We start from the raw sequence: 23,319 nt of genomic DNA on the forward strand, positions 1-23,319 counted from the left end.
CCCCTGAGATCAGCCATGATTGTATTGAATGGCGGAGCAGGGTCGAAGGACTGAATAGCCTACTCCTGCTCCTATTTTTCTATGTTTCTATTCAAATAGCCACTCCCATTCCCTTAACCCCTAATGAAATAGCCACTCCCATTCAAATAGCCCCACCTATTCCCTTAACCCCAATTGAAATAGCCGCTCCCATTCAAATAGCCCCTCCCATTCCCATAAACCCTCTCATTCAAATAGCCACTCCCATTCCCATTGCCCCTTTAATACCCATAACTTTGCCCATTCCCTTTACCTCTCCCAGTAAATGTAGTCCTTTAGCAGCACAGAGGAGGAATAATCATGGGGAATGAGAAAATGGCAGTGGCATTGAACAGATATTTTGTTAAGGAAATTAAGAATTAAGGAAACTAATATCGGCAGAGAGAAAGTATTGGAGAAACGTAAGGAACTAAATATCCAACAAATCCCTGGGATCTGCTGGCCTACACCTAACGGTTCTAAAGGAGATAGCTGCAGAGCTGGTGGCTGTGCTAGCTATGATTTTCCAAAATTCCTTAGGTTTGGGAATGGTCCCATCAGATTGGAAGTTGGCAAATGTTACACCACTTTTCAAGAAAGGAGGGAGAGAGAAAACTGAACTACAGGCCAGTTAGCCTAACAGCAGTCATTGGGAAAATGCCAGAAACTATTATTTAAGGAAGTCTTAACAATGCACTTAGAAAAGCATAATATGATGAGAAAAAGTCAACCCGATTTTACTAAAGGGAAATCTTGTTTGACAAATTGTAACTAGTAGGGCAGATAAAGGGGAACCAGTAGATGTTGTATCCCTGGATTTCCAAAAGTCATTCAGTAAGGTGCCACACAAAGGGTGAATTGGCAAGATAAGGGCTCATGAAGTTGGGGGTAATATATTAGCAAGGAAAGAGGATTGGCTAATGGACAGGAAGCAAAGTGTGGGCATAAACGTGGCATTTCGAGTTGGCAGGCAGTGAATAGTGGAGTGCTGCATGGATCAATGCTGGGGCCTCAGCTATTTACAATCTATATCAATGACTTAGATGAAGGGACAGAGAGTAATCTATCTAAGTTAGCATGCAGGTACAGCAAGCAATTAGGAAGGCAAATGGCATGTTGGCCTTCACTGCAAGTGGATTGGAGTACAGGAATAAAGAGGTTTTGCTACAATAGTACAGGGTTTTGGTGAGGCCAAATCTGGAGTACTGTGTGCAGTTTTGGTGTCCATATTTAAGAAAGGATATACTTGCATTGGAGGCGGTACAGCGAAGGTTCACTAAATTGGTCCCTGGGATGAGGGGGTTGTCCTGTGTTGAGAGGCTGAGTAAATTGGGACTATATTCTCTGGAGTTTAAAACAATGAGAGGCGACCTCTTTGAAACATGCAAAATTCTGAAGGGGCCAGATAGGATAGAAGCTGAGAGACTGTTTCCGCTGGTTGGGGAATCTAAAACAAGGGGGCACGGTCTCAGGATAAGGAGCCAATCATTTAGGACTGAGATGAGAAGTTACTTCACTCAAAGGGTTGTGAATCTTTGGAATTCTCTACCGCAGAGGGTTTTGGATGCTCCATTCTTGATTACATTTAAGGCTGGGATAGACAGGTTTTTGGTCTCGGGGAATCAAGGGATTTGGGGAGTGGGATGGAAAGTGAAGTTGGAACCTAAGATCAACCATGATCATATTAAATAGTGGAGCAAGTCTGATGGGCCATACGGTCTACTCCTGCTCCTATTGTGTTCATTACCATAACCCCTTCCATTCGCACTGTTCTTCCCATTCCCATTGCCCCTCCAATTCCCATAACCCCGCCCATTTCCTTAACCCCTCCCATTCCCATAGTTCATCCCATTCTTTAACTCCTCCCATTCCCATAGTTCCTCCCATTCCCATAGCCCCACCCACACATGGAGTCAGCTTCATGTTTATGCTGATGAGAACCCTCAACCATCTCTTGTGTTGTCAGATCCTGACATCCACATACATACAAACAAATATACAAAAACATCAGACAGAAGGCCAGCTGAGCCATATAGTTGTTCCATGCTGTTGTAATACCCTTTAGCCATGTAGTCTCTTGGGAGAGTCAAAAAACCAGAACACAAGACAAGGTCAATTAGGGGGGAAAAATCTGGAACATTTTCCAGTATTCTTCTGGTCATTGAAACTAGGCTAGGAGACCACGTTGACCATGACTTATATTAGTTAGTACCTACCTCGCGTTTTGTGTGATATCCGCCCCAAAAAGTACCTGATCCAATTCTATCTTGGAGGTACTCAAGCAGACAGCTTGTTCCATTGGTCTGCTATTCTCTGGGAAAAGAAATCCCACCTAACATGTAACCCATTTCTTCTCTTGTGTAATTGACCAATGTCGTAAACTCCACCCCTTGGCACTGATTCCATCCACTTGTACGAAGAGTAGAAATAGGAAGCTAGGAAGGATCATTGCGTGGTTTGAAGCATGCTGCAGGAAGGAGGGCTTCAGATTCTTGGGGAATTGGGACCAGGGGAGGGTTGCACCTCAACAGGACTGGAATCAATGTCCTCGCGGGGAGGTTCACCAGTGTGGATGGGGAGGGTTTAGACTAAATTGGCAGGGATGGGCACCAACGTATAGAAGTAGAAAAGAGGAATATGGTGCATAATGTTGGACACTGCTAGACAATGGAGTAGTTCTGTATTAGATGGGAGTGTTGTGAGGAATGCAAAGAATGCATGTATGTAAATGCACAAAGTGTGATGAATAAGGTTGGTGAGTTACAAACACAAATAGCAGTATGGGAATATGATATTGTGACAATATTGGAAATGTAGCTTAGAAATTGTGAGGACTGGGTGCTTGATATACAAGGATATAAAGTGTTCAGAAAAGATGGGGTGACAGTACTGATTAGGGAAGATATTATAGTGTTGGAAAGAGGGGATGCTTTTGAGGGGGCAAAGACAGAATCCATTTGTTTAGAGTTGAGAAGCAAAAAGGGTATGCTCACACTACTAGGGGTATTCTGTAGGCCTCCAAATAGTGAGAGAGAGAGAGGGTGGAATTTTATGCTGTCCCTCGTGATGGGTTTGGAGACAGGGAGTGCATAAAATTGGGTGAGATGGTGCGGGGGGGGTGGGGTCCCGCCTCCACCCCACCTCCACCGAAATTTATTTTGCGATGGGAAGGCCTGTGAATGGCCTTCATGCCCTGCCACTAATTGAGGCCCTTTAACTAAGCAATTAACCCCCAATTAAGGGCCCATTCCCGCCACAGCTGCAATTACACATGCAGCAGACTGCCCTGTCATCGCACGGGAAGCATGGTAGAAAAACCGTGCAGGCTGCTTCCAAACTCTGTGGGGGTGTGGGGATCCGGGTTAAAAGGCATTTAGTCCCTGAATGAGGGACCCGGCATCGGGAAGGTTGGTCTTGCTGAGGGCTGACCACCCCCCCCACAATCCACCCCGCGACCCCCCCACCCCGTGAGACCCCTCCTGCCTTGACTTACCTGAGGCCTGGCTCCACTGCCTTGGCGGTGGCGCTGTAGCTGCTGGCCTCTAAATGGCCGGCAGCTCTCCAAGGGCGGGGCATCTGGCAACGGGGTCCCAGATCCTATGGAAGGTTCACTGCTGTCCGCTTAAGTGCCTGATTGGCACTAAATTCAGCAGGCCTTCTGGCTAAGAGGCAACACGGGAATCTTGGCGTCAGTTTCTCCCAAGTCGAGACCCCACTGCTAGGATAAAATTCCCCTCATAGTGGAGTAAGTCTGCAGGGCAATCACAGAGAGGCGCAAGACCTATAGAGTGGTGATATTGGAGGAGTTTAAATACCCAGATATTGATTGTGATAATGTTAGAGTAAAGGGTAAGGAGGGGGAGGAATTTCTGAAATGTATTCAGGAGAACTTCCTTAATGAGGATGTTCTCAGCTCAACTAGAAAGGAGGCATTGCTGGATCTGGTGCTGGGGAATGAGGTGGGCCAAGTGGACCAAGTGTCTATGGGGAAGCACTTGGGTCAGAGTGATCATCATATCATAAGGTTTAGACTCGTGATGCAAAAGAGCGAGGAACATAGGAAATAAGAGCAGGAGTAGGTCATTCGGCCTATCAAGCCTGCTCTGCCATTCAACTAGATCATGGCTGGTCTTCTACCTCAATGCTATTTTCCCGTACTATCCCATATCCCTTGATATCTTTAATATCTAGAAATCTATCGATCTCTGTCTTGAATATATTCAATAACTGAGCCTCCACTGCCCTCTGGGGTAGAGAATTTCAAAGATTCACCACTGTCTGAGTGAAGAAATTCCTCCTCATCTCAGTCCTAAATGGCCTACCCTCTTATTTTGAGACTGTGTCCTCTGGTTCTAGACCTCCCCAGCCAGGGGAAACATCCTTCTTGCATCAACCCTGTCGAGCCCTGTAAGAATTTTGGATGCTTCAATGAGATCACCTCTCATTCTTCTAAACTCCAGAGAATACAGGCCCAGTCTCCTCAATCTCTCCTCATAGGACAATCCCGCCACCCAGGGATCAGTCTGGTGAAGCTTCGTTGCACTTCCTTTATGGCAAGTATATCCTTCCTTAGGTAAGGGAACCAAAACTGCAAACAATACTCCAGGTGCGGTCTCACCAGGGCTCCATACAATTGCAGCAAGACCTCTCTACTCCTGTACTCAAATCTTTTTGCAATAAAGGCCAACATACCAAATTGCTTGCTGCACTTGCATGTGAGCTTTCAGTGACTTATGAACAAGGACACCCAGGTCCCTTTGGACATCAACACTTCCCAATCTCTCACCATTTAAGAAATACTCTGCATTTCTGTTTTTCCTACCAAAGTGGATAACTTCACATTTTTAAACATTATATTCCATCTGCCATATTCTTGCCCCTTCATCCCCTTGAAGCCTATTTGCATCCTCCTCACAACTCAAATTCTCACCTAGTTTTGTGTCATCAGCAAACTTGGAAATATTACATTTGAACCCCACATCCAAATCATAGATTATGAATAGCTGGAACCCAAGCACTGATCCTTCTGGTACCCCACTAGTCACAGCCTGCCAACCTGAGAAGGACCTGTTTATTCCTACTTTCTGTTTTCTGTCCGTTAACCGACTCTTAATCCAGGAATGAGATAAGGTAAAATGGCTGGATTGGACGAGGTCTAATTTCAATACGGTGAGAAGCGATCTAGCCAGGATAAAACGGAACCAAACACTGACAGGAAAAATTGCATCGGAACAATGGGTTATCTTTAAGGAAGAGATGTTTCAGGTACAGGCTAGGTACATTCCAACAAGGGCGACAGATAGGGGAACCAAAAACAGGGCTCCTTGGATGATGAAGGAGATAGAGAATATGATGCAACAAAAAAAGAGGGTGTTTGATGCATGTCAAGTGAGAACTAGAATAAATACAATAAGTTTAGAGGGGAGGTGAAGGGAAAAATAAGACTGACTCTTTAGAGAATATGAGAATAGAATGGCAGTCAACGTAAAAGGGAACCCAAAAATCTTCTACCGGCACGTAAAATTAAGTGGGTAGTAAGAGGTGGAGTGGGGCCTATTAGGGACAAAGAGGGTAATAATATATGCTTAGAGGCACAAGGCAAGGGTAGAATACTTAATGAGTACTTCGTATTGGTGTTTACTAAGGAAGAGGAATCTGATAAAATATCAGTAGAAGCGGCGAGAGTAGAGGCCATGGATAGGGTAAAAATTGAGAGGGTGGACATATTGGGAGGCTGGCTATGCTTGAGGTATATAAGTCACCTGGTCCAGATGGCTTGCATCCCTGGTTGCTAAAGGAAGTGGGGATGGAGATAGCGAAAGGGCCTGCCATAATCTTCCAGTTTTCCCTGGATATGGGGAGGTGACAGAGGATTGAAGAGTGGCAAATGCGATACCCTTAATCAAGATAGGGTGTAAGGGCAGTCCTAGCAACTACAGGCCATTTAGTTTAACATCAATAGTGGGTACGGTTTTAGAAACAATAATCAGGGAAAAAAATCAACAGACACTTGGCAAGGTTTAAATTATTAAGGATAGTCAGCATGGATTTGTAAAAGGCAGATCATGCTTGACTGATCTAATTGAATTTTTTGTTGAAGTAACAGAGAATGTTGATGAAGGGAATGCAGTGGATGTTGTCTATATTGTTACGAAAGTGCCTTTGTGTTTTGTTAAATTGAGGATTCATTTTTGAAAGATTGATGAAATGTTAAACGTTAGGGTTTTCAAAGGGAGTCATGTAAACGCCACTTGACTTTGAAAAACAGCCCTGGAAATGTTTTTTAAAAGTGGCACTGAGAGGTCTTGTGAGGAAAACAAGCCTTTCTGGGAAACCACCTGACTTCCAGCTCAATAAACAACAGAGAACTTTGGATACCTGGAGAAGTTGTTTACAAAGAGGTGACAGGTCAAGATTGATGGAGGTCAAAAGATTGACCTCCTGTTGTTGGTTTTGCTTTTGAATTGTTTTCAGTTGGGGTTGAACTATATAAAAACGGAGAGAACTTCCAAGGAGAGAAGAGAACTTCCAGGAAAAGAGAGAAGACCACAACCCAGCTCAGCTTTCCAGTACCTCTCTAAAAGACTCTGAGAAGTCCACTGTGTCAACTCATCTCGTTTCCTGTCTTTGAAGAAAAGCACGCTAAATTAATTCTCAGTGCTGCCTGAAAAGAACTGTTCTAAAAGATCCCAGTGACCCGTTCACATGTACTCGGAGGCCAGACTGTGTGCCAGTCTTGGAACACAACATATCTCATCTGCTGTTGCTTCAAGAATGAGCAAGTATTCAGCCCAAGTGTTTTTTTTTGTCTGTAATAGAACTCTTAAAAACAAAAATCCCTTTATTTTTCTGGTTAACCGGTGTGTGTGTGAGTGTGAGGGGCTAAGGTTAAAAGGGAACCTTAATATTTCAATCTGTGTGTTTATGCTTTGCGTCATTACTGGTTAAGACTTGTTTTGTAATAAACTGATAATTTGTTGTTTATTAAAGAAACCTGGTTGGTGAGTCTATGATTGACCATAACGGTAAGTGGGAAAAAAATTTAAATATATGTTGTGACCCTTGTAGAAGTGGAACTTGAATAAATAGTGCACTCCTCCTGCCTTGGTCGTAACATATAACTGGGGGCTGTTTGCAATATAAACTCAATGCCGAGGACGTACAATTGTAAGTGGAGTAATATTAATTGAAAAAGGAAAAATGAAACAACCAGGTTCCTTGTGTAATAGAGTAAAGTCTACACCATCGGAATGTCTTTAACAGTTGCTGCGACTTTTCTGGGGAAGGAGGATGTATCCCTGAGTGATTTGAAGAACTTAACCAAGATTAAGCTAATAGCATCAGCAGCAAAATTGGGGTTAGAGCTAACAGCAGGAGCTAAGAAAGCAGACATAATTGAAGTAATAGCACAACATTTGCATTTGGAAGGAAAACATAGAAACATTGAAAAATAGGAGTAGGAGTAGGCCATTCGGCCCTTCGAGCCTGCTCCGCCATTCAATACGATCATGGCTGATCATCCAAACTCATTTACCTGTTCCCGCTTTCTCCCTGTATCCCTTGATCCCATTAGCCCTAAGAACTATATCTAAAAGAAAGCAACCAGAGGGTAGCGCAGTTGAATTCACTAAAATTCAGTAACAGAAGAAGCAGCTTGAGTTTGAACAGAAAAAGGAGGGAAAAGAATTGAAAAAACTTGAACTGAAAGAGAATTGACAATGAAGAAACTTGAACTTGAGGAAAGGGAAAGAGAAAGAGAAGAAAAGGAATTCAAATTAAAAAAGATGGAACGAAGACAAAAGAGTGGCCTTGGCTGCAAGGAAAGTTTGGGTGAGGAAAGATCTGACTCCAGCCCAGGACCCAATGGAGAGCTGCTAAAATTTGTGTAAGCCCTCCCTAAGTTTAAGGAAGGAGACATAGAGGCAGTTTTCGTTTCTTTTGAACAGATAGCCAAACAGATGAAGTAGCCAAAGGAAAGCTGGACACTGCTTATGCAAAGCTAATTGATGGGCAGAGCTCATGAAGTTTATGGCATGCTTTCTGAGGAGGCTTCTGCAGACTATGTGATGGCAAGAAAGGCTATTCGTGCTGCGTATGAGTTAGTCCCTGAAGCATACGGGCAGAAATTTCAGAACCTCCGGAGATTGTCTGGGCAGACTTAAATAGAATTTGGGAGGGTAAAGCAAATTAATTTTGATAGTTGGATTCGGGCACTAAAGATGGAGGCCATGTATGAGAATCTTAGGGAACTAATTCTTCTGGAAGAATTTAAAAATTCACTCCCTCCATTTGTAAGAACCCATGTAGAGAACCAGAAGGTTTCAACGACCAGAAAGGCAGCGGAAATTGCTGATGATTATGAGCTTATGTATCAGCCCAAACCCTTTGTCCATCACCCCCACAAACCCAAGAAGGCGAGAAGGTGGGAGGGTGAAAGGAAGGCAAGTAGCCGGGGACAAGAAGGGACAGCTGGGAACGCCCTGGGATCTCCTCCTCTGGCCAGAAAGGAAGATGCTGAGGGTGGAATTGCGATCCGGAAGCTTAAATGTTATCATTGTCACAAGATGGGACATCTTTGTACAGAATGCTGGAAGTTGTGGGGTAAATGCAGGGGACTTATTGGCGTACACAAGGCCAATGCAGTGAAAGGGGCCGTGACCGAGAGTACAGCAGATCAGTCTGTAGCTCTGACTGCAGCTGTAAGGCCAAATACAAAAACCAATGTGAGTGCAGGGGTTGAGAATAAGATACCTGAGAGTTATAGGGCATACTTGTCAAAAGGAAAAGTAACTCATTATCCCTCAAGTAGGCAGGCAAACCTATAGTTATACTTAGGGATATGGGAGCAACCCAAACTCTTTCGCTGGGGAAAGGCATAACATTTCCACGAGAGAGCGTACTGAATACTAAGGTTTTAATGAATGGTATTGGCGGGAGTACGTACCCATGCTTTTGTATCGGGTGCACCTGGAGTGTGACCTGATGTCTGGAATGGTAACTGTAGGAGTTGTCCATAGTTTGCCAGTAGACGAAGTTGACCTACTCCTGGGGAATGATTTGGCTGGAGCGAAGGTAGTAGCTTCTCCAGTAGTCATGGAGAAACCAAGTGAAGTTAAAGAGACAGAACGGTTGCAGGAAAAGGTTCCAGGAATTTTTCCTTCATGTGTAGTAACCCAAGCAATGACTAAACAAGTTCCATTGTCGGAGGTAAAATTGGCACCACAGTCAGATAGATGAATATCTGAAACTTTCTTTGGTGATTTGGATAATCTGAAGGAAATGTTTAATATGTCTTCACTGATCACGGTTCAGCAAGCTGATCCAGAGTTAAATAAGGCGGCACAATTGGCTCTAACAGAAGCTGAGGCAAAAGGGAGTTCCAGAAGGCTATTATATTAAAGATGGGATTCTGGTGAGGAAGTGGAGACCTCCTCACAGACCTGCAGACGAAGAATGGACGGTAGTTCATCAGATAGTGGTACCGCCAAAGTATCGCTGGGAACCATGAAGGATAGTGCATGAAATTCCTATAGCGGGACATGTGAGGATCCGGAAAACCAAATCACGTATAAGTCGACAGTTTTATTGACCAAGTCTTTCCAAGGATGTGGTGCAGTTTTGTAAAACGTGCCATACGTGCCAGATTGTAGGAAAACCGCAAACTGCCATAAAACTGACACTTCTAATTCCCATACCAGTTATTGGGGAACCATTTAGTAGGATGTTGGTAGACTGTGTAGGATCTTTACTGAAAACAAAAGCCGGACACCAACATATACTGACTATCGTGGATATGGCTACACGGTTCCCAGAGGCCATTCCCTTGAGAATAATTTCTGCTAAGGTAGTAGTAGAGAAGTTAACCCAGTTCTTCACTAGATATGGTTTACCGATTGAGATCCAGTTGGATCAAGGTTCCAATTTTATGTCTAAAATATTTCAGTAAGTTCCGGATAATTTGGGTATAACACAGTGAAAGTCTTTAGCTTACCTCCCACAGACATAAAGAGCTTGAGAAAGGTACCATCAGACCCTCAAAATGATGATCAGGGCATAGAAACATAGAAAATAGGAGCAGGAGTAGGCCATTTGGCCCTTTGAGCCTGCACCACCATTCAATATGATCATGGCTGATCGTCCAAACTCAGTACCCTGTTCCCGCTTTCTCCCCATATCCCTTGATTCCTTTAGCCCTAAGAATACACCTAACTCTTTCTTGAATATATTTAATGATTTGGCCTCAACTGCTTTCTGTGGTGGAGAATTCCACAGGTTCACCACTCTCTGGGTGAAGAAATCCCTCCTCATCTCAGTGCTAAATGGCTTACCCCATATCCATATTGTGACCCCTGGTCCTGGACTCCCCCACCATTAGGAACATCCTTCCTGCATCTAGTCTGTCCAGTCCGTCAGAATTTTGTAGGTTTCTATGAGATACCCTCTCATTCTTCTAAACTCTAGCCAATACAAGCCGAATCGACCCAATCTTTCTTCATACGTCAGTCCTGCCATCCCAGGAATCAGTCTGGTGAACCTTCGCTGCACTCCCTCCATAGCAAGAACGTCCTTCCTCAGATAAGGAGACCAAAACTGCACACAATACTCCAGATGTGGTCTCACCAAGGCCTTGTATAATTGCAGCAAGACATCCTTGCTCCTGTACTCGAACCCTCTCGCTATGAAGGCCAACATACCATTTGCCTTCTTAACTGCCTGCTGCACCTGCATGCTTACTTTCTGCGACTGGTGCACAAGGACACCCAGGTCTCACTGCACCTCCCCCTTTCCCAATCTATCGCCGTTCAGACAATAATCTGCCTTTCTGTTTTTGCCACCAAAGTGGATAACCTCACATTTATCCACATTATACTGCATCCGCCATGTATTTGCCCACTCACTCAACCTGTCCAAATCACACTGGAGCTTCTCTGCATCCTCCTCACAGCTCCCACTCCCACCCAGCTTTGTGTCATCTGCAAACTTGGATATATTACATTTAATTCACTCATCTATATCATTAACATATATTGTGAATAGCTGGGCTCCCTGCGGTACCTCACTAGTCACTGCTTGCCACTCGGAAAAAGACCCGTTTATTCCTCTTTGTTTCCTGTCTGCCAACCAGTTCTCTATCCATGTCAGTACTTTACCCCCAATCCCATGTGCTTTAATTTTGCTAATCTCTTATGTGGGACCTTATCGAAAGCCTCTGAAAGTCCAAATACACCACGAACACTGGTTCTCCCTTATCTATTCTACTAGTTACATCCTCAAAAAGTTCCAGTAGATTTGTCAAGCATGATTTCCCTTTCGTAAATCTATGTTGACTTTGTCCGATCATGTAATTGTTTTCCAAGTGCTCTGTTATTACATCTTTTATAATGGATTCTAGCATTTTCCCCACTACTGATGTCAGGCTAACCGGTATATAATTCTCTGTTTTCTCTCTGCCTTCCTTTTTAAATAATGGGGTTACATTAGCTACCCTCCAATCCATTGGAACTGTTCCAGAGTCGATAGAATTTTGAAAAATGACCAGCAATGCATCTACTATTTCAAGGGCCACTTTCTTAAGTACTCTGGGATGTAGATTATCAGGCCCTGGGGATTTATTGGCCTTCAATCCCATCAATTTCTCTACTAATACTGATTTCATACAGTTTCTCCTTCTCACTAGACCCTATGTTCCCCAACATTTCTGGGAGGTAATTTGTGTCCTCCTTTGTGAAGACAGAACCAAAGTATGTATTTAATTGGTCTGCCATTTCTTTGTTTTCCATTATAAATTCCCCCGTTTCTGACTGTAAGGGACCCACATTTGTCTTCACTAATCTTTTTCTCTTCACATACCTATAGAAGCTTTTACAGTCAGTTTTTATATTCTCTGCAAGCTTACTTTCATACTCTATTTTCCCCTTCTTAATCAATCCCTTTAACTTCCTTTGCTGAATTCTAAACTGCTCCCAATCCTCAGGTTTGCTGCTTGTTCTGGCCATTTTATATTTCTCCTCAATTTCCCAATTTCTCTGCCCCCCTCACTCACTCTAACCTGTCCCCTTCTGAACTTGAGGCACTCCGTTCTCTCAGGTCTAACCCCGACATGGTCATCAAACCTGCAGACAAGGGTGGTGCTGTTGTCGTGTGGCGTACCGACCTATACCTTGCAGAAGCTCAACGCCAACTCACGGACACTTCTTCCTACCTCCCTCTGGACCATGATCCCACCACTGAACATCAAGCCACCGTCCAAAGGACTGTCACTGACCTCATCTCCTCTGGAAATCTTCCCTCTACAGCTTCCAACCTCATAGTCCCGCAACCCCGGACAGCCCACTTCTACCTCCTTCCCAAAATCCACAAACGGGACTGTCCCGGCAGACCCATTGTGTCAGCCTGCTCCTGTCCCACTGAACTTATTTCTTCCTATCTTGACTCTATCTTTTCTCCACTGGTCCAGTCTCTTCCCACCTACATCCGTGACTCTTCTGACGCCCTACGTCATTTTGACAATTTCCAGTTTCCTGGTCCCAACCGCCTCCTCTTCACTATGGACGTCCAATTGCTCTACACCTCCATCCCCCACCAGGATGGTTTGAGGGCTCTCCGCTTCTTCCTGGAACAGAGGCCCAACCAGTCCCCACCCTCCTCCGCCTGGCTGAACTTGTTCTCACATTGAACCACTTCTCCTTCAAGTCCACGCACTTCCTTCAAGAAAAAGGTGTCGCTATGGGTACCTGCATGGGTCCTAGTTATGCCTGTCTTTTTGTGGGATATGTCGAGCACTCTTTGTTCCAGTCCTACTCAGGCCCCCTCCCCCAACTCTTTTTCCGGTACATTGATGACTGTATCGGTGCCGTTTCCTGCTCCCGCCCCGAACTGGAAAACTTTATCAACTTTGCTTCCAATTTCCACCCTTCTCTCACCTTTACATGGTCCATCTCTAACACTTCCCTTCCCTTCCTCGACTTCTCTGTCTCCATCTCTGGGGATAGGTTGTCTACTAATATCCATTATAAGCCCACCGACTCCCACAGCTACCTCAACTACACTTCTTCACACCCTACCTCCTGTAAGGACTCCATTCCATTCTCCCAGTTTCTCCGTCTCCGACGCATCTACTCTGATGATGCTACCTTCCATGACGGTGCTTCTGATATGACCTTTTTCCTCAACCGAGGATTCCCCTCCACTGTTGTTGACAGGGCCCTCAACCGTGTCCAGCCCATTTCCCGCACCGCTGCCCTCAACCCTTCCCCTCCCTTCCAGAACCGTGACAGGGTTCCCCTTGTCCTCACTTTCCACCCCATCAGCCTCCATATCCAAAGGATCATCCTCCGCCATTTCCGCCACCTCCAGCGTGATGCCACTACCAAACGCATCTTCCCCTCCCTTCCCCTGTCAGCATTCCGAAGGGATCGTTCCCTCCGCGACACCCTGGTCCACTCCTCCATTACCCCCACCACCTCGTCCCCGTCCCATGGCACCGTCCGCTGTAATCGCAGGAGGTGTAATACCTGCCCATTTACCTCCTCTCTCCTCACTATCCCAGGCCCCAAACACTCCTTTCAGGTGAAGCAGCGATTTACTTGTACCTCTTTCAATGTAGTCTCCTGGGTGACCGCTTTGCGGAACACCTCCGCTCTGTCCGCAAGCAGGACCCTGAGCTTCCGCTTGCTTGCCATTTCAACACTCCCCCCTGCTCTCATGCTCACATCTCTGTCCTGGGATTGCTGCAGTGTTCCAGTGAACATCAACGCAAGCTCGAGGAACAGCATCTCATCTACCGATTAGGCACACTGCAGCCTGCTGGACTGAACATTGAGTTCAATCATTTCAGAGCATGATAGCCCCCCATTTTACTTTCATTTTTAGTTATTTTTTCTTTTTTCCTTTTTTACATTTTTTACAATTTTTTTTTTGCATTTATTTCATTTCATCTTAGTTTGTTCAGTTTGCTGACCCACTGGTTTTTTTCATGTTTGCACTTGCTGCTGTTCAATATTCAGTCCGTTAACACCTTATCTGTACTAATGCTTTGTCTTTCAACACACCATTAACATATTGTTTGCCTTTGCTCCATGACCTTTTGGTCAGCTATGTGGCCTTGTCCAATCTACACCTTCTCCTTTGTTATCTCTTGCCCCACCCCCACCTCACTTGTTTATAACCTGTGACATTTCTAATATTTGTCAGTTCCTAAGAAGGGTCACTGACCCGAAACGTTAACTCTGCTTCTCTTTCCACAGATGCTGCCAGACCTGCTGAGTGGTTCCAACATTTCTTGTTTTTATTTCAGATTTCCAGCATCCGCAGTATTTTGCTTTTATTATATTTCTCCTCCTTGGATCTCATACTATCCCTAATTTCTTTTGTAAGCCACGGTTGAGCCACCCTTCCTGTTTTATTTTTGCACCAGACAGGAATGAACAATTTTTGTAATTCATCCATGCGCTCTTTAAATGCTAGCCATTGCCTATCCATTGTCAACCCTTTAAGTAACGTTCCCCAATCTATCATAGCCAACTCGTGCCTCATACCTTCATAGTTTCCTTTATTTTGATTCAAGACCCTAGTCTCACTCTCACTCTCCATCTGAATAAAGAATTCTATCATGTTATGGTCGCTCTTCCCCAAGGGTGCAAAAATCCATCACATATATTGTCATGAATATCCCCATGATTCGGATAAAGGGCTAGAATTTCTTTTGTTTGCCACTAAGGATTCATCTAATGAATCTACTGGTTTTAGTCCTTTTGAATTAGTTTCCGGACATGAGATAAGAGGTCCTCTAAAATTAATTAAAGAAAGGTTTTCAGAACAGAGGGATGAATCTTCTGTGCCAGATTATGTATCCGGGTTCTGGGAACGACTCACAAGAGCTTGCAAAGTGGCTCAGGAACACCTTAAAGCTTCCCAAACAACTATGAAGAAATGGGCAGACAAGCATGCCAAGACGCAAACATTTCCACCAGGGGATGAGGTGTTCATATTACTGCCTTTACAGGATGAGCCATTGAAAGCACGGTTCAGTGGTCCATATAAAGTGGTCAGGAGAATTGGTAAAGTAGATTATTTTGTTGACACCCCAGATGGCCGAAAAAAGAATCGGCTGTATCATATCAATATGTTGAAAAATAGCTGGGAGGAGAATAAGCAAGCACAGGTATGTCAAGTAGTAGGGATAATGAGGCTGAGGCAGAAGGAGGTCTAGACAGTTCTCAAATTGAACCTCCTACTATCCGGTTAGCTAATATAGAATTGCTAGGAAGATTGGACACTATGCTTTCATATTTAGATGCAGAACGAGAAGACCTAACAAGGCCAATCAAGCCATTTAAAAGAGTCTGTAGGGATAAACCAGGATGTACAACCTTACATGATGTGGATGTAGGGGAATCCTTTCCTATAAAACAGCATCCTTATCATTTAAGTCCAGAGAAACAGGCTCAGGTAAAAGCAGAAATCCAATCCATGCTGAAAAAACAACCTAATTGAACCCAGTCAAAGCAGCTGGAGTTCCCAGTGGTATTAGTGCCTAAACCTGATGGTTCAACTGGACTCTGCATACACTACAGAAAAGGTAATGCAGTAACAAAGGCAGACTCCTACCCAATTCCTCGCTTGGAAGACTGTATTGAAAGAGTGGGCAGTGCCATGTTTCTTACAAAAATAGATTTTTTTAAAGGATATTGGCAAGTTCCTTTAACATCCCGAGCTAAAGAAATATCGGCCTTTGTCACACTGGACTGTCTTTTCCAGTGCCGAGTGATGCCATTCAGGCTTGGGGATGCCCCAGCCACTTTTCAGAGACTAATGAACCAAGTGGTAGCCAGTGTTCCTAACTGTGTAGTTTACCTTGGTGACATGCTGGTCTACAGTGATACTTGGAAGGAGCACTTGGAACAATTGAGGAGCTCTGTTTGGAAGGTTGCAGTCGGCTGATTTGGTGATAACCTTTGTGGAAAAATTGAAAAACCATAATGCCAGGCTCTTCCAATGGAGTTTATTATTACAGCCCTATCACGTAAAGATTATCCACATTGTGGGCAAAAATAATGTTATTGCCGATGCTTTATCGAGAATCTAACTTTGTTTTGAGTTATATCTGAGTGAAAAGAGGGTACAGAGCAGAATTGTATTAACTACAGGTAAAGAGTGAATGGGATGGGTGTGAAAATGTGCTTTAAAATTTTTCATCTATTTTTTCCACACTTTGTAATGAAACGCATTTAAAAATGGTGTTTCAGTTCTCCAAGGGTGGAGGTGTTATGGAAGTGACTCTGAGTTTTGTTAAATATATTTTTTGAGGATTCATTTTTGAAAGATTGAAGAAATGTTAAACTTTGGGGTTTTCAAAGGGGGTCATGTAAAGGCCACTTTTTACTTTGGAAAACATTCCATGGAAATGTTTTTTAAATGGGGCACTTAGAGGCCTTGTGAGGAAAACAAGCCTTTCCAGGCAGCCAATTGACTTCCAGCTCAATAAACAACAGAAAACTTTGGACACCTGGTTAAGTTGTTTACAAAGAAGTGACAGGTCAAGATTGATGGAGGTTAAATGGTTGACCTCCTGTTGTCAGTTTCGCTTTTGAATTGTTTTGAGTTGGGGTTGAACTGTATAAAAAGGGAGAGAAGAGAATTCCCAAGGAAGGAGAGAAGACCACAACCCAGCTCAGCTTTCCAGCACCTCTGTAAAAGACCCTGAGAAGTCCACTGTGTCAACTCATCTCATCTCCTGTCTTTGAAGAAAAGCCTGCAAAATTAATTCTCAACGCCCCCTGAAAAGAACTGTTCTAAAAGATCCCAGTGACCTGTCGATGTGTACTCTGAGACCAGACTGTATACCAGGAACACAACATATCTCATCTGTTTCTTCAAAAATGAGCAAGTATTCAGCCCAGGTTTAAAAAAAATCTGTAATAGAGCTCTAAAAACAAAAATCCCTTTATTTTTCTGGTTCACCAGTGTATGTGTGTGTGTGTGTGAGTGTCAGGGGCTAAGGTAAAAAGGGAACTTTAATATTTCATTCTGTGTGTTTATGCTTTACTTCATTACTGGTTAAAACTTGCTTTATAATAAACTGATAATTTTGTTGTTTATTAAAGAAACCTGGTTGGTGTGTTTTATTCTGGGATAAAAATAGAGTCTATGATTGACCGTAAAGGTAAATGGGGAAAAAATTTTAATATATGTTGTGACCCGTGTAGAAGGGGAACTTGAATAGACAGTGCACTCCTCCCGCCTCTGTCATAACAATATGGATTTTAAGAAAACGTTTGATAAAGTAGCAAATAGAAAGCTGGTTAACAAAATTGAGGCTCATGGAGTAGGAGGGTCAGTATCCAGTTGGATAAAAAAAATGGGCTAAAGGACAGAAAATAGCGAGTCGTGGTAAATGGTTATTTTTCAGACTGAAGGATGGTAGACAGTGGTGTTCCCCAAGGGTCAGTGCTGGGACCACTGCTTTTATTGCTATATATAAATGACTTGAATCTTGGAATACAGAGTAGAATCTCAACATTTTCAGATGATACTAAACTTGGAGGAATGGCAAATGGTGAGGATATGAACTGCCTGCAATAGGAAATAGTCTAGCAGAATGAGCAAAGAAGTGGCAGACGGAATTTAATGCAGACACGTGTGAGATGATGCATTTTAGCAGAAGAGATAGAATGAGGCAATATAGACTTAATGGCAGAGTTCTAAAGAGTGTGCAGGAACAGAGGGACCTGGAGGTGCACGTGCATCGATCTTTGATGGTGCCAGGATCCTATCTATTCCCCTCATAATTTTGTATACCTCAATCAGGTCCCCCCTCAGCCTTCTCTGTTCGAAGGAAAACAACTCTAGCCTATCCAGTCTCTCTTCATAGCTGAAATGCTCCAGCCCAGGAAACATCCTGGTGAATCTCCTCTGTACCCTTTCCACTGCAATCACAGCCCTCCTATAGTTTGGCAACCAAAACAGTACACAATACTCCAGCTGTGGCCTAACTTGCGTTTTATACAGCTCCATCATAACCTCCCTGCTCTTATATTCTATGTCTCGGCTAATAAAATCAAGTATCCCATATGCCTTCCTAACCACCTTATCTACCTGTGCTGCTGCCTTCAGTGATCTATGGACAAGTACACCAAGGTCCCTCCGACCCTCTGTACTTCTTAGGGTCCTACCACCCATTGTATATTCCCTTGCCTTGTTAGTCCTCCCAAAATGCATCACTTCACACTTCTCAGGATTAAAGTCCATTTGCCACTGCTTCGCCCATCTATATCGTCCTGTAATCTAAGGCTTTCCTCCTCACTATTTACGACACCACCAATTTTCGTGACTCTGTGACCTCTCTGGCCACTTGCTTAGGCTGAACCATACTGGGCGAAGCCTTGGTGTCACAATTACAAAAGCAGAAGATAGCGATGATGGAAGCCATTTGCCCCATCTGAAGTCATCCATCCAGAAAGATCCTAACCCCCACCCCAAACAGCCTTCAGTTGTTTCTTGACAGATTCTCGGATTTTCTCCCCTGCTTCCACCTGGAAACCTATTCAATATATTGCATTTTAGCAGAAGGGATAGGGTGAGGCAATACAGACTTAATGGCACAGTTCTAAAGAGTGGGCAGGAACAGAGGGACCTGGGGGTGCATGTGCATTAATCTTTGAAGGTGGCAGGACATATTGAGAGAGTGGTTAGCCAAACATTTAGGATCTTGGGCTTCATAAATAGAGGCATGAAAAATAATTTTCTGACAGTTTTGTTTTGACATAGAGCTAAGCTTTAAATCCCACATCCTGTGTGTTACCAAGACTGCTTACTTCCACCTCTGGCTTTGCTTCAGCCCCATAAACACTGACGCATACATGTTTTTGTCTCCTTCTCCCAGTGGTCTCTTTGCTTACCCTCCCACCCTCCAACTTGTCGAATAATCAACCACCCATATTCTGTCCCATATTAAGGGCTGGATTTTGTTCTCCCTCAGGCGTTGGAGTCTGTGGTGGGGTGGGGAGGGGCCTGAAGATGCCTCTGGGAGAGGGCCGCCATGCACTCCGACGCCGGGAGGGCCCGGCCTGAAAGTACTGGTGGCGCCGAGGCCTTGTGGCGGCACCCCCACCACTCGGTGACGGGACACCCATTTGTTTAGTTTTTTAGTTTAGAGATACAGCACTGAAACAGGCCCTTCGGCCCACCGAGTCTGTGCCAACCATCAACCATCCATTTATAGTAATCCTACATTAATCCCATATTCCCTACCACACCCCCACCATTCTCCTACCACCTACCTACACTAGGGGCAATTTACAATGGCCAATTTACCTATCAACCTGCAAGCCTTTGGCTGTGGGAGGAAACCGGAGCACCCGGAGGAAACCCACACAATCACGGAGAACTTGCAAACTCCGCACAGGCAGTACCCAGAACTGAACCCGGGTCGCTGGAGCTGTGAGGCTGCGGTGCTAACCACTGCATTGAATGAATAAATGATACTTATGCCACCTAATGTCCCACTGTGATCTTCGGCCCGGTGGCTGACACGCCCGCGCGTTCAGATCCTTTTCCGGGGAAACGAAGCGCCACACTGGTGGAGAGGGGGTAGGTTCATCAGTTTGGGGGGGTGCGGGGGAAGGTCAGATGGACAAGGTAAGTATTTTGGGAGGGAGAGGGCAAATAATTAATTGTTATTGGGGTGGTGAGAGAGGGGCAGAAGAAATGTTTTTATTTTCTTCATCCATAAATATTTAAATTTTTCAGTAGGGCTGAGAACCCTTTAAAAATGGTGTCAGCACCTGCACACAGCCATTGCGGGGACATACAGCCAACCCTCTCCATGTGTTCGGGGAGGGAGGGGGGGACGCCCGCCTTGGCTATTTACATGAGCTGCTGCACTGAAGATTACGGTGGCCCGCCGTTTTTTTCCGCCTGCCTACGACATCGGCAGCGGGCACCGAAGATTCAGCCCTAAGTTTCATTGGCTATTGCTAAGTCATCACTGACCCACACTGGTTTGACAGAGTTGATATGGGGAAACTGTTACCACATGTGGATGAATTCAGAACGAAGGGGCAATATCCACCAACAGATCAAATAAAGGAGGTAAAAACAGATAATGCTGGACATACTCAGCAGGGCTGGCAGCAACTGTGGAGAGAGAAACAGAGTTAAGGTTTCAGGTCGATGACCTGAAATCGTATAGGTTATCGGGGGTAGGTGGGAATGTGGAGTTGAGGTTATAATCAGATCAGCCATGATCTTGTTGAATGGTGGAGCAGGCTCGAGGGGCCGAGTGACCTACTGCTGCTCCTAATTCGTATGTTCACATGTTTCATCAGAAAGGTTTAAGAAGATTTTGTTACGACCAGGTGAGAAAGGTGTCCAGGGTTCCCTTTCAGCCTTCACCTGGTCTTACTGTAACAGGATTTAATTTTTAAACACACCGTGTTTTTAGCTCCCCCTTGATGAATTCTTGTTCACCGCTTTCCAATTATAAGGCAAAGAAATGAGCACCAATAGGCTTTCTTTGGCTGAAGAAAAAAAGTTGAAATTTATTAAACTTTTAAACTCTAATTCGGTTAATGCCTACTGATACATGACATGCAAACGCGATACACACATGCAGATAGAGAAAGAAAGAAAACAGAAGAAATAAAGTGGAAAAGTTTGAGGCAATATCTGAGGAGGTTTTTTGTGTTATGGTTCTTCGAGTTCACTGTAGAGTCCTTGATTGTAGGTAGATCTTGCTTTTCATTGGGGCCCAGTATTCTTCTTAAATCTTGCTCACTGTAGGAGATTTTTCTCTCTTGGGGTTCATGTGTCTTCAGTGAATTTGGAGTTCCATGAGAAAGAGATGGGAGCAGGCAGACAGGCGAGGCTGTGGTGAGCCAGCCAGGAGAGATCTTCTCAGTCCAGGAGCATTCTATTTTCTGCCCAAACATTTTGTACAAATTCAAAAATCTCAGGTTGCCCAGCAGGTTAGTCATGTGACTAGCTGGTTTGACCATGTCCATTTGTGTAATCAGCCATCCTACCAGTCAACCTAGCATGCGAGCTCCCCCACCTTCAACGTCTGGTGATCACAAGTCCATTGTGGGTTGAATGTGTCAGGGAATGGTCCTTTGTCTTTTCCAAGCACTGTCTGTTAATATGCAAATGTCTTTCCAGCCCAGATCTGGCAATTTGTTTTCAAGCAAGTCCTTTCTTCACTTCAACAACAGTTTGAAATTTAATGTCCATATAGTGAAATTAATATGCCTCATGCTTGGCAAGTGGGGGCCTGCATGACAATTTTCTTTACATAGAGAGTGGTGAGAATGTGGAACTTGTGGCCAGATGAAGTCTGTGAAGCAGATAGCACTGATCTAGTTAAGGGGAGGCTTGATGCATGAGAATGAAGGGAATAGAGGGAAACGGGATAGTGTGGTAAGAGGTAACTAGCGTGGGAGGAGGTGCATGTGGAGTATAAACACTGGCATAGACCAGTAGGGCAAATAGCCTTTTTCTGTACTGTAAATCTGATTGCATTTCTTTATATGGCTCTTGTTTGTTTTTCTATAGCTGTGGCCATGACTAGTGGGCAACAGTATCTCACCTCTCATTCAACTTCAGACACCCAGATATTTGCATCCTAGATGATGGAAACTGCAGCCTTTGGGAGGTTCTGTGACTGGTACACATGAATTATTCATGTCTGTATATTGAAAGAATATGGGAAACACTGATGGGAGAATAGACCAGATATGGAATGCATCAATTCAAGGATGTCCTTCTGCATTTTAACACTTCTTCAACAACTTACTGTATGGGGAAACAAAACAGTTAAAAAGTAGCACTGAACAATCTCTGTAGTGAGCGTTTATACATGCTGCAACATTCGGTCTGTCTTTCCGGGATCAGTGCCACTGAAAATTGTGCTTGTAGACTTAAAAAGAAAACCAGTGACTGCTGAAATAAAAACAGAAGGTGCCAGAAATACGCAGAGTATCTATCAGCATCTGAAAAGAGAACAGCTCATGTTTCGGGTGGAAACCCTTTGTCAGATCTCGTGGTTGGGTAGGTCTGATTCCAGTCTGTTTTGTGTTAATGCGAGAAGTGTTGTGGCACTTTCTAAAAGTGTGGCTCAGTGGTAACACTCTTGCCTCTGACTCAGAAAGTCGCTGATTCAAGTCCCCACTCCAGGGATTTGAACACGTAATCTGACACTAGTGCAAAGTGCTGTTTTTTGGATAAGACTATAAAAGGTGCTATATTATTGCAAATTCTTTCTTTAAATACAAGTAGTATCATTAGAATCAGAATTATTAAAAGGGCCATTACCTGATGCAAAACATATCATTGGCAGCTGTGCCCTCAGCTACCCAAGCCCCATGCTGTGGAATTTCCTCCCTAGACCCCTCCACCTCTCCACCTTCTCTCCTCCTGGCTCAATGTCCATTTTCTTTTGATTGCGTCTTTGCAAAGTGCTTTGAGGTCTTTATCTGTATTAAAGGGACTATATAATTGCAAGCTGTTGTTGCGATTATAAGGACTTTGAGCAGAAGAGTGCACAGTGACCTGTTGAAGTCCTACTCTTTGCCACTATGGCTTCATAGCTACGATACCAAAATTTTCATCATAACAGATACAGACCTGAAATGTACCACTAGAAAATGAATCGTTAGTGCATGTCTGCAATATTCCTTTGTCACCTTTGCTGAACAGCACTTAGTGTGGGTGGGACAGTGGAAGAATTCCTCTATGTACTGAGTGCAGTGATGTTTCCCCAAAAATTGCTTAATGTGCCAGCAGTGTCCCTAAGAGAACTGGTCACAGTTGAATACTGAAGTGCAGGAAAATACTGTACGTCCTCAGAACAACTCTTTCTTTGTACAACTTATTGCACAACTTTGTTATTTGATAGCTTTAGACTTCTCTTCCCCACATCTATTAGACCTAAATTTCCTGTGTAAACATCCTTCAGTCAACATACTTAAAGCTTCCATCCTAGTTATACTTCTCATGGGTAGCCCCTTTTCATTTGATCTCCACCTGGATTCTCCTACTATAATTTAACTTCTGTAAGGTGCTCTACTCACATGGGTGAAATGCTTTTTTAAAAGGCAAAGAGTGTTGTGTAGAAATGTTGATTTTGAAAAACTTCCACCAACAAAGTTTCTAAAGTTAATCTGAAAAAGATGCTTTCCTTTGTTCCAGCTGATAGCTGTGGCCTGTTCCTTTTAGATTCTTTCTTCTTCTTCTTTGGCCTCCTTGTCTCGAGAGACAATGGGTAAGCGCCTGGAGGTGGTCGGTGGTTTGTGAAGCAGCGCCTGG

General features: G+C 44.0%; 1 protein-coding gene across 3 annotated transcripts in view; it reads left to right on the forward strand.

Annotated features, from left to right (window-relative positions):
• klhl22 (kelch-like family member 22) overlaps nucleotides 1-23,319 on the forward strand; it is a 61,767-nt gene that overhangs the window by 1,464 nt on the left and 36,984 nt on the right. Inside the window, exon 2 of one of the 3 annotated variants that reach the window (XM_068055423.1) lies at nucleotides 21,568-22,062. The exons of the other annotated variants lie outside the window; for them this stretch is intronic. The gene's annotated coding sequence lies outside the window, so the exon portion shown is untranslated. The remainder of the gene's footprint in view (nucleotides 1-21,567; nucleotides 22,063-23,319) is intronic. 3 annotated transcript variants of the gene reach the window in all.

This window comes from Heterodontus francisci, chromosome 23 (genome assembly GCF_036365525.1).
Source record: "Heterodontus francisci isolate sHetFra1 chromosome 23, sHetFra1.hap1, whole genome shotgun sequence".
NCBI lineage: Eukaryota > Metazoa > Chordata > Chondrichthyes > Heterodontiformes > Heterodontidae > Heterodontus > Heterodontus francisci.